Below are 9,566 nucleotides of genomic sequence, written 5' to 3' on the forward strand. Positions count from 1 at the left end.
GGTACAGACAGAGGAGGGTCTTGGCGTTGAACCCCCTCGGCAGGCGGTCTATGTGGCGCAGCATTAGCATACTCGGGAGCTGCGTCGTCTAAATAAGAGGAAAGAAAAACATCTTCTGCGGTTCTGGGATGCCCTTTGGGATGTACTTTTATCGGAAACAATGGGGGTGGCAAGTCTTTTGGTATCTCCGGAGTAGCCTTAGGTAACCCTTCGGCCAGAAGAGGATACATACCATTCATAAGGGCATTTCGTTGTCTGTCTACTTGTTCTGATTTTACTCGAGTACCTTCTTCAATTAATAGATTTTCTCGAACTTTATTTGAATTCTCCTTACTCTTCTCTTCCTGTCTACGTGCTTTTTCTGTACGTCTATACGATTCTTTACGCCATAATTCAATGGCATCTTTCTGTGATTGTCTAGCTTTCTTTTTCCATAATTCTTCCTCTACTTTCACGATGCAATCTGCATCCCAGGTCCCAGCTGCGGGCCACCTCTGACTTTCTGGTAATTCCTTGGTGTAGTCTACCCATAAATCAAGAAATAATATGGCGTCTAGGCCATGTTTATGATACATGAAGTACCCTGGAGTGTCCCTAGGAGGAATGGGAACAGCTTCTTCGAGTACCCCTTTTCTAGTTTTTATCTGTCTTAATTTCGAAAAGAGCGGCATTTTTGAGAACTGATCTGATCTGATACCTAATTCTGAACACGTTTAATACAACAAAACACAATAATGAACAGTCATTCACACCACAATATACAGAACGTATTTAAAACTTTTTAACATTTAACATTTAATGAACAACAATGATGGCCATTTAGGGAACTAGTCACTAAACATGATACTCGGCACTAACTAGGTAATTCTGGATTATATACTAGACATACTTGATATACTGCTAAACAGTACAGATACACTGCTGAAACAGTGCAGACCGGATTTGTGTACCCAAACCCGTCTTGACCGGCACAACCTATGTGCACGTCAGAACGCCTCCCCGACAATGGTACTCACCGGGTAGCTCGGAACGGAAAGCCTCGGAACTGAACTGAACTGGACTCGGACCGGACTGGACTCGACTCGAAACTTCGGAACTTCGGAACTTCGGGACCTGGTGGGCCTCTGTATACCTCGGATCTTGCTCTCTCAGCTAGGCTCTGGTCGGGATACTTCGCACTTCTCACCGCCTCGTCTGGGTGTTGATCGCAGCCTCAGTTACCCCCGCTGGGCAGGAGGGAGATACAGGAAATCCTGTGGGTACGCGTTGTTGTCCGTCCAGCTGTGACAGGAGACCGGGCCTGCAACGCACCTCCGGTGCGTGAGATGAGAAAGTGTCCCTATTCGGGCGCCATTTATGTGGTAAATAATTTAATTACCAGAACTTAATTTGATGCGGAAAATCTATAACAATAGCTCAGTAAAATAAGAGGCAGAATCCGTGGTATTAGACGTTCGGAACGGGCTTTATTCCAAAATCAATTCGAATCGATGGACTCCATGTTCCATCACCACGAAGGTTCAGGAAGTGAAGAACCATCTTTATTGACAAGTAATCATTTTTATACAATAGGCATTACAGTGAAACAGATGCAGGAGGCGTAACAGTTGATAATAAAGATAAGAACATACATGCGTAACTAAAATAGGTGTAACTGGGCGTAACTTAAAGAACGTCATTGGATATGATGTCATAAATGGGTGGTTCCACGAAAGAATTTCGCAATGTCAGCAGAAATACTTGGCAGAGATGCGCGCGCAGCAGCATGACGTGTGATTGACGTGCAACTAGGGGGTGAAGGGGACTTGACATTTAGCTCTACATGTGGAGACAGAAGTCTGGGGTTATGTCAACCTAATCCCAAATCATATCTAACATCCTATGTTTAAAGAACTGTGTTATCCAAAAAAGAAAGGTCTCTTAGGATAGAATCTTATTCTATACTGACTATACTGACTGTTTAGTGCGTGTACAAGCGTCTAAGTGTCTACACTAGATGCGAGGGCAGAAATCTTCCATAGTAACAGGGCTATGAATTACTTGCATAAAGACAGAGAAGCCGGGCCTTTTGCTCGGTAGCTGAAAGAATGTTTACTTAAACTACTAGACAGGAATGCATTGGGTGAAGAGCGGAGCAGAGCAGATAATCTTGAAGGTGAAATACAGTTTTTGGCAAGCAGACAGGTCGAGTCAGGCACCGTTAGCCGCGCAGGGAGTAGGACAAAGTTCATGGGTACAGATGCGAGCTCAGACTGGAGCTTTCAGAGGCAGAAGGCAGAAAAAGCTTGATGGCAGAATCAGGGCCTACTCGCCTGGACTGTAAAATGGGATAAATGAACCATATAAAGCCGGTGGCCTTTCATACTTAGGAATAGAATATCCGGCCCATTCATGGCGGATCTGAAAGAGGACATGTTGACGGTGGACGCACATGTGTTTGCGTCTTCATAACTGGAACTGGAGGAAACATACATGTACTTATGATTTATACATGAAACCGTTGGGGTCCAAGATAGGGGACATAACTGATCATAAAAATCCATATTTCCACAGTCTGAACTAAACTCCATTAATAAAATTGTAGCTGGAGACTTTATTGTCTGTTTTGAGCCCTTGGGGGTTGATTGCGGGGATTACACCGAGGACGAAGACTCCTCCTGGGGTGTTCCCCTGCTGGTGCTGGAACCTATAAGTAAATGGACTCAAGCTGCCCTGTTTATGAAAGGCTTGTGTCTAAATCAGGGCATGAGAGCAGTTAATGGGAGAACAAAATCGGATAGGGTTGGGAGGATGACCTTTGATAATGGCAGAACGGGGAGCCAAATTGACTATATTTTAGTCAATCTGGAATTGTGGTCGCTCATAGACGATATGGTGGTAGTAAATAGAGTTGAGAGTGACCACAATCCTCTTGCGTTGTGTATTAATGATAACAGCTTTGCAACCCCCCAAACTACTCTTGATGGCTGTACACCTATGGATGTTATCCTTACAAATGATTTAAGAAGGGTGAGATGGCCGAAAATCGCCACTTGTGAAACCTCACAGGTTGCCATTAGAAAATTAATTAACAATACTTTGGCCACACTTAATCAGATGAAGTCTCAATGCTTGATTAAGGATAATATTAGGGATATTCACAATATGCTCTTTGCCGAACTTAAACCATTTTTTGTTAAGATTCATCCCCTCTCCGGTAAAGGCAAAGAGGTGAGATCCCGCACATGGTTCAATAAGGACTGTAGATTGGCCCAAAGTGCTTTGATTCAGGCCATTAAAACTGGCTCTCCACTCATGATACGAAAATGTAGATCTGTATATAAAACTGCCCAACTTAAGGCCAAGCAAAACTGGGATGAGGATCGCTGGAGGGATTTATATCAGGCTTGCCATGACCGTAACATGGTCCAATTTTGGCATCTTCTTAAATGGGGTAACTGCCCCTCGGATATTCGACCCACTAATCAAGTTGATCCGCAACAGTGGGTTGCGTACTTCGAGGAACAGTTTAAGGTTGGTGATAGGACGGGTAATTATATCACCAGTCCATCTGGTGTTGAAAACCCTTTAGAATTTTCCCCCTGTGAAGTTAAGTTAGTGTTAAGATCCATTAAGAGTGGTAAGGCCCCGGGCCCAGATTGTATACCTGCTGACTTATTTATTCAGGAGCAAGATGTATGGATCCCGTACTTGACCTTGCTGGCTAATGCCCTCGCGGGTGGTGCTGCTGTCCCTGACACATGGCTTGGGGCAGAGATATTGCCGATCTATAAGAAAGGCGATCGCTCCGCCCCGGGCAACTATAGACCTATTAGTCTCATTGACGCAGTACAAAAAATTATAGCCCGTCTTGTACTGGGTCGCATTCAAATCTGGATGACTGATTTTGACGTGCTGTCTCCCCTTCAGGCGGGGTTTCGCTCACATATTGGGACCCTGGACAAAGTATTTAGGGTGGTACTCCTTTATTGGAAGGTAGTTGTTTTGGGGGGTGGCAAGCTTTATGTGGCCTTCGTGGACCTAAGGTCCGCGTTTGACCTTGTGCCGAGGGACAAGCTATGGGAAGCACTCTTGGAGATGGGCATGCCAAAAGAATTGGTCACCTTCCTGGTTACTATCCATGAAAACACGTATGCCTGTGTCCGCTGGGGCAAACCAGGGTAGGTGACGGACAAATTTAAAGTATCTAAAGGAGTTCGTCAAGGGTGTGTGCTCGCTCCCACATTGTTTTCTTTATTCATTAATAGGGTTACGAACTATTTTTCCAACACTGCTACTGATGCTCCCTCCCTGGCTGGAGTGAAGATTCCCCTACTCATCTTCGCAGATGACACCCTTTTGATCTCAAAGACGAGACAGGGTTTGCAATTAGCCCTGTCTCGCTTTGAGATCTTTTGTCGCGAACATGAGTTGGAAATAAATGTTGGGAAAACCAAGTTTATGGTTTTTCACCGTCCTCAACTTATTAAGGCGCAGGTGTGTCTGGGTGGTGTCAGTTTGGACCAAACGGCTGTTTTTTCCTACTTAGGGGTTACTTTTAGCGAGACATGCAGCTGGTCTAACCAGCTGGATCTTCTCGCTCTTAAACATGCCCAATTAGGTGGAGCTTTGCTGAAAGAGCATAAACACTCCCTAACAAAACCAATAGCTCCTCTAATGAAGATATATGGCTCCAAGATTCTGCCTGCCATTTTATATGGTGCTGAGATTTGGGGTTTTAGTAACCTGACCAAGTTGATGACTGCCCAGAATAAATTCCTCCGGTCAGCTATTGGGCTTCCACAATACACTCCGCGCATTCCCTTATTATATGATTTGGGAATCCAGCCTATAGAGGATTTGGCAGGGTATAGACCCTTGGCGTTTTGGCAGCGCCTGTGGACTACACCCGATCTATCGATCTATGCTAAAGCCCTCTTGGAGGTTAAAGGGCTGGAGGGTTCGCTTAGGATACCCTGGTTGTCTGGTATTAAAACCTTGTTGATCGATCTTGGGATGGGTGACCTATGGGCTCACCCAGACACTGTGGTCTTTCCATCAAAAAATGTCCTAAAGGATGCCTATTGGGGCTTTATCAAGAACAGGAGATGTGCTTCCCTTATAGGGACCTCGATGACTGCTTCATTTCTAGTTTTTAATGATGAGTCTGTCTACGAAAGTTACTGGGATACCATCTTGAAGTATTTTGATCGTAAACTGTATCACCAGTTCAGAGTGGGCGCCCTACCACTGCGAGGTCTCACCAAAAGCTGGAGTCCTCTTGGTAGCGATAAGTGCCCCTTCTGTGTAGATATGATTGAATCCATGGACCATTTCCTTTTCTGTTGCCCAACCTACCTACTACCTCGACGTGTTTGGCTTCGACCTGTTTGCAGACTAATGAGCATCTGCTCTGCACAGGTTGCTAGTAGAATCTTGAAAACAGATACAACAAAACCTGTAGTTATAGGTGTTGCCAAATTTATTAGGTGGGCATGGATCCTTAGGGCACGGAAACTTAAGTCATGATTTGTGTTTATAAGGGTTTAGTTGTTATTTTCAAGCACTATATTATGGACTACCAGGTTCATTGGTGTGTCCCTCACTGTATTTTATTATGTCAGTGACTACCTATGACTTATTAGCATATAAATGTAATATTTTAAACTTTTAGAAGTTTTATCTTGTATTGTAATATGAATTATTTTTATACAAATAGTTTTTAATATGTGTACAGTGTCTTTTATGATGTGAATCGAATAAAGACTAATTGACTGACTGACTGACTGACTTACCCCCTTCCCAGGGGATGGGAACAAACGTAAGCATACTAAAAGAAGGTTGAACGTGCTAATTCCCTGCCAAATTCCATGCAGCCATTGAAAAATATTTTTGCCCCTCAATTATTCTTCATTAAACGTTATACCTGCACCAGGTAACAATCGCTAATGGCTTGCCACACTGGACACAGAATGATAAAAGCACACTCATCATAGATTTGTACAAAAATGTCCATGCCAAATAAAAAGTGATCCCCCCCTAGCTTCTGCCAAAATTTGTGCAGCTACATCAAATAGTGGCAAACAAGCAAATGAACATTTTTTTTACCTTCTCCCTTTATAACTAGGCATACCATTCATGGGCATACATAAACTCGACAATATGGATAGTAATCTGAATGTGGTAAGTGACTGCCAAATTTTGGGCAAATACAATAAACGGTCCAAATTTATAAGCAAAAAATCAGATTGCTTTCTATCTGTTAACATTTTTAAAAATATGTTTTTAAATTTCTCTAAGTCCCACCAGATACCTTTCAAAAAAAAAAAAATATATATATATATCTCAAAAGCTACCAAATGAAATCATGGTTTCTGATTAAAGTTCGTCGTTCATGCCAAGTTTGGCGTAAATCTGTTCTGTGGATTTTACTATATCTTTCAGCAAAATTTCCTATGAGAAACACTTTTTCACACTTACTTAAATTTTTTCTTGTGTATGGATCTTCACAATACGTGGCATGTTGAAACTTTGGTGATTCAGTAGATTGACATATTTCGGGAAAATGCATCAATCAATGGAATCAAAAGTATAAGCAAATCAAATGCTGTTCGAATGAATGTATGTATATCCACAAAACGTTCCACAAAAACCTCTCATCTAACTCAGCTCCTTCATTGAATGTTTTCGGGGTGATCGATCAAGTGGATGCTAAGAAAAAGGGGGGCTACCAAAGCACGCTCTCTCCAAACATTTCTCCATAGTATAAGTGAAAAGCAATACTGCAGAAAAACGCTAAATTTATTTACACCAAATTTGACAGAAATCTATATTGTGGGCTAGAAAGCATGATTTTTGTGATTTGATGTAAATCCGTTCAGTCGTTTTTTTAAGCAAATGATGTTTAAAAACATTGTATATTTCACATAGCGGAGGATCTGCACACCTGACACATTTCATGCTGACATCTGATTGCTACCACCACATCAACAAGGTTATGGCAGCAGCCATCTTAGGACTTGGGACTCAGTCCAGAGTTCAAAAAGAGGTTATATAAAGACATAAGCTGCAGGGTATGGGGTACTCTGACTCCCCAGGCCTTGAGGTAGAGTTCCAGAGTGACTCTGCCTGGTGCCAAAAACAGTTTTTGTTTAAATGTTTTTGTGAACTCATGGAGAGAAAAATAGGTCTTCTTCCACCAAGAGAGAACATTTTTAAAGCACGTACAGGGAAGGCATATTTACTCTCACTTGATGGGAGGCTTAAAAATGCAGTGATGGAGATGGTTGAGGTGGTAGAGGTGGAGGTAGTACAGTTGGTTGTGGTCGAGGTGTGGGATAGGCTGGTGGAGTTCCTGTCCTAGGTTGGTGTGCCTCCATAGAATCTTGTGCATTGATGGATGTGAATTTTAACACTAGCATGTTTTGGTGATGCCTCTATCATCTTCCTGGTGAAGGCAAGGTGCCTTGTACTCTCTCCCTTCAAACTTCAAATATGTACTATGTGCATCTTTGTCATCTCTTAGTAACATTTTGCAAGGTTCTCCAAGGGACTTCCAATCAATCATCTAAGTCAAGCTTTTAAGGGAGCACGCTATCTCATAAAATAACATGTGTATTTGTAAAGCGCACGTTCACCCAAGGGTATCTTTGCATTCAGTAACAGATGTTTTTTGTTACCTAACTCAATGGTTCTCACTTTATTGACCTCAGAAGGATGAAAGGCTGAGTGGACCAGCCAGGATTTGAACATGTGTTCATGAGGTTTAACACAGGCCCCTATAGCCGAAGCATTAGCATCAGACCCTACAACGTGGAGAAAAGCCCCTACTGCATGAATATCATCCTGCCCAGTAGACTGTTATTGGAAAAAATGTAATCCTAGAGAGCAGCATTAGAAAAAAACAACTCCCCACTACTTTTGTTGCTCTCTCACATGGCCAACGTATTGCCCAAAAAGGAAAGGGGTACCTTCTGGTGGATTGTGAAGAGGGGAAAATGATGCATGGTGAATACCTGTTCCTCCCCAGGGTTATTCTCTCCCTCATATGGTTGAGAGAACACTGGATATGCATCTTTATCGGAGGAATGAGAATGAAAGGGATTGCACATTGCACATAGGTATTTGTTAGCTCTGTGACAGTGAGTTTTGCATAGGTGAAACAAGCAGCATGACTGCTTTACTAAAGGACAATCATCAGTACTAATTTTATGAAGTGCTCTTGTTTCAGATGTTCTTTGTGGAGTCGACAATGTCCTCCTCCTTGTGCATCCTTTGCTCCCGCTAATCCTCTTCCACTTCTTCTTGAGCACTATTGGCCACTGAGATATTTGCTTGAAGGAGGATTGGATTCTCTCCTTGGACTACCCACCGTCTCCTGCTTGCAGATGGTCCTTCCTCATCATCCTCAGTATCTTCAAGAAGAAGTTGTGTATCACACACATTTTTGTGACTAAAGTTCAACACAGTACTTTATTTTGACATTATTTTTAACATAAACATAGGAAAATAATAGTTGAACTATGTGTGAAATAATTAAATCTTAATATCATCCTTGTTGATGTTGACAAGATGGACACCAGGTCCTTTTATATGAAAAGAGAGAGACATACATTTGAGAATAAACATTCCTAAATCATACATGAAGATAGTATTAATGCTAAGTTTGAAATCCACAGATTCCTCTCCTGCACGTTTATTTTAAATTTATTTTGTAGTTCTATATAGCACAAACTAGACCCAGAGGCATTGGTGCACGTTATATGAGCACCAGGCTGTATTACACAAGCTCTGAAACATTCATTTTTCTTTTTTTAAGGCATGATGAGGTTAAGTGGTTCACCCAGAATCACAGGATAGTGAGTCAATACTTAGACTCAAATCTGGGACCTCGAGTTCCAAAGTTAATAGCTCTAGCCTTTAGGCTGCATTTCCTCTCAAGTTAAAACAAGGCATATCAGATACTCTATAGTGCATCCCTAACAATGCGAATGCTAAGGTACATTTCATCACACAAAGACCAACCAGGGTGCAAATAGAGATATATGATAATAGAGATACATGTATGTAACAACTAAAAACGTTATACCTAAAACCAAAACAGAAGATATTTAACTTGCCACTCTCTACCATTCCTGTGCTGCCAGTGCTGATTTTTGTACCATTCTAGGAGCAGAAGTAGATGTTGTGCCAGGTGGTGGAAGGAATAACAGCACAGGGCCTTAAATGTGATAAAAAAAATGAATAAGTAGGAATCACTGCCCAACTCATGAGGAACCTCCAGACCATCTACAAAACAGCAGCCAGACTCATCCTCGACCTCCCCAGGCAGGCACACATCACCCCACACCTCAGGATACTCCATTGGCTATTAGTCACAAAGAGATGCCAGTTCAAGCTTCTCACCCACTCTTACAGGTCACTACAAAACAAAGGACGGGCATACCTGAACAAATGAGTACATTTTAACCAACCAAATAGGGAACTCCATTCCAGAACCCTCTCCATAACAGCAATCCAGCGCATCAGTCGGGCAATCAGCAGTGGCAGCTTCTTCTGCCACCTGCAGTTTAAGACCTGGAAAACCT

The sequence above is a fragment of the Triturus cristatus genome, chromosome 4_1 (assembly GCF_964204655.1).
Source record: "Triturus cristatus chromosome 4_1, aTriCri1.1, whole genome shotgun sequence".
NCBI lineage: Eukaryota > Metazoa > Chordata > Amphibia > Caudata > Salamandridae > Triturus > Triturus cristatus.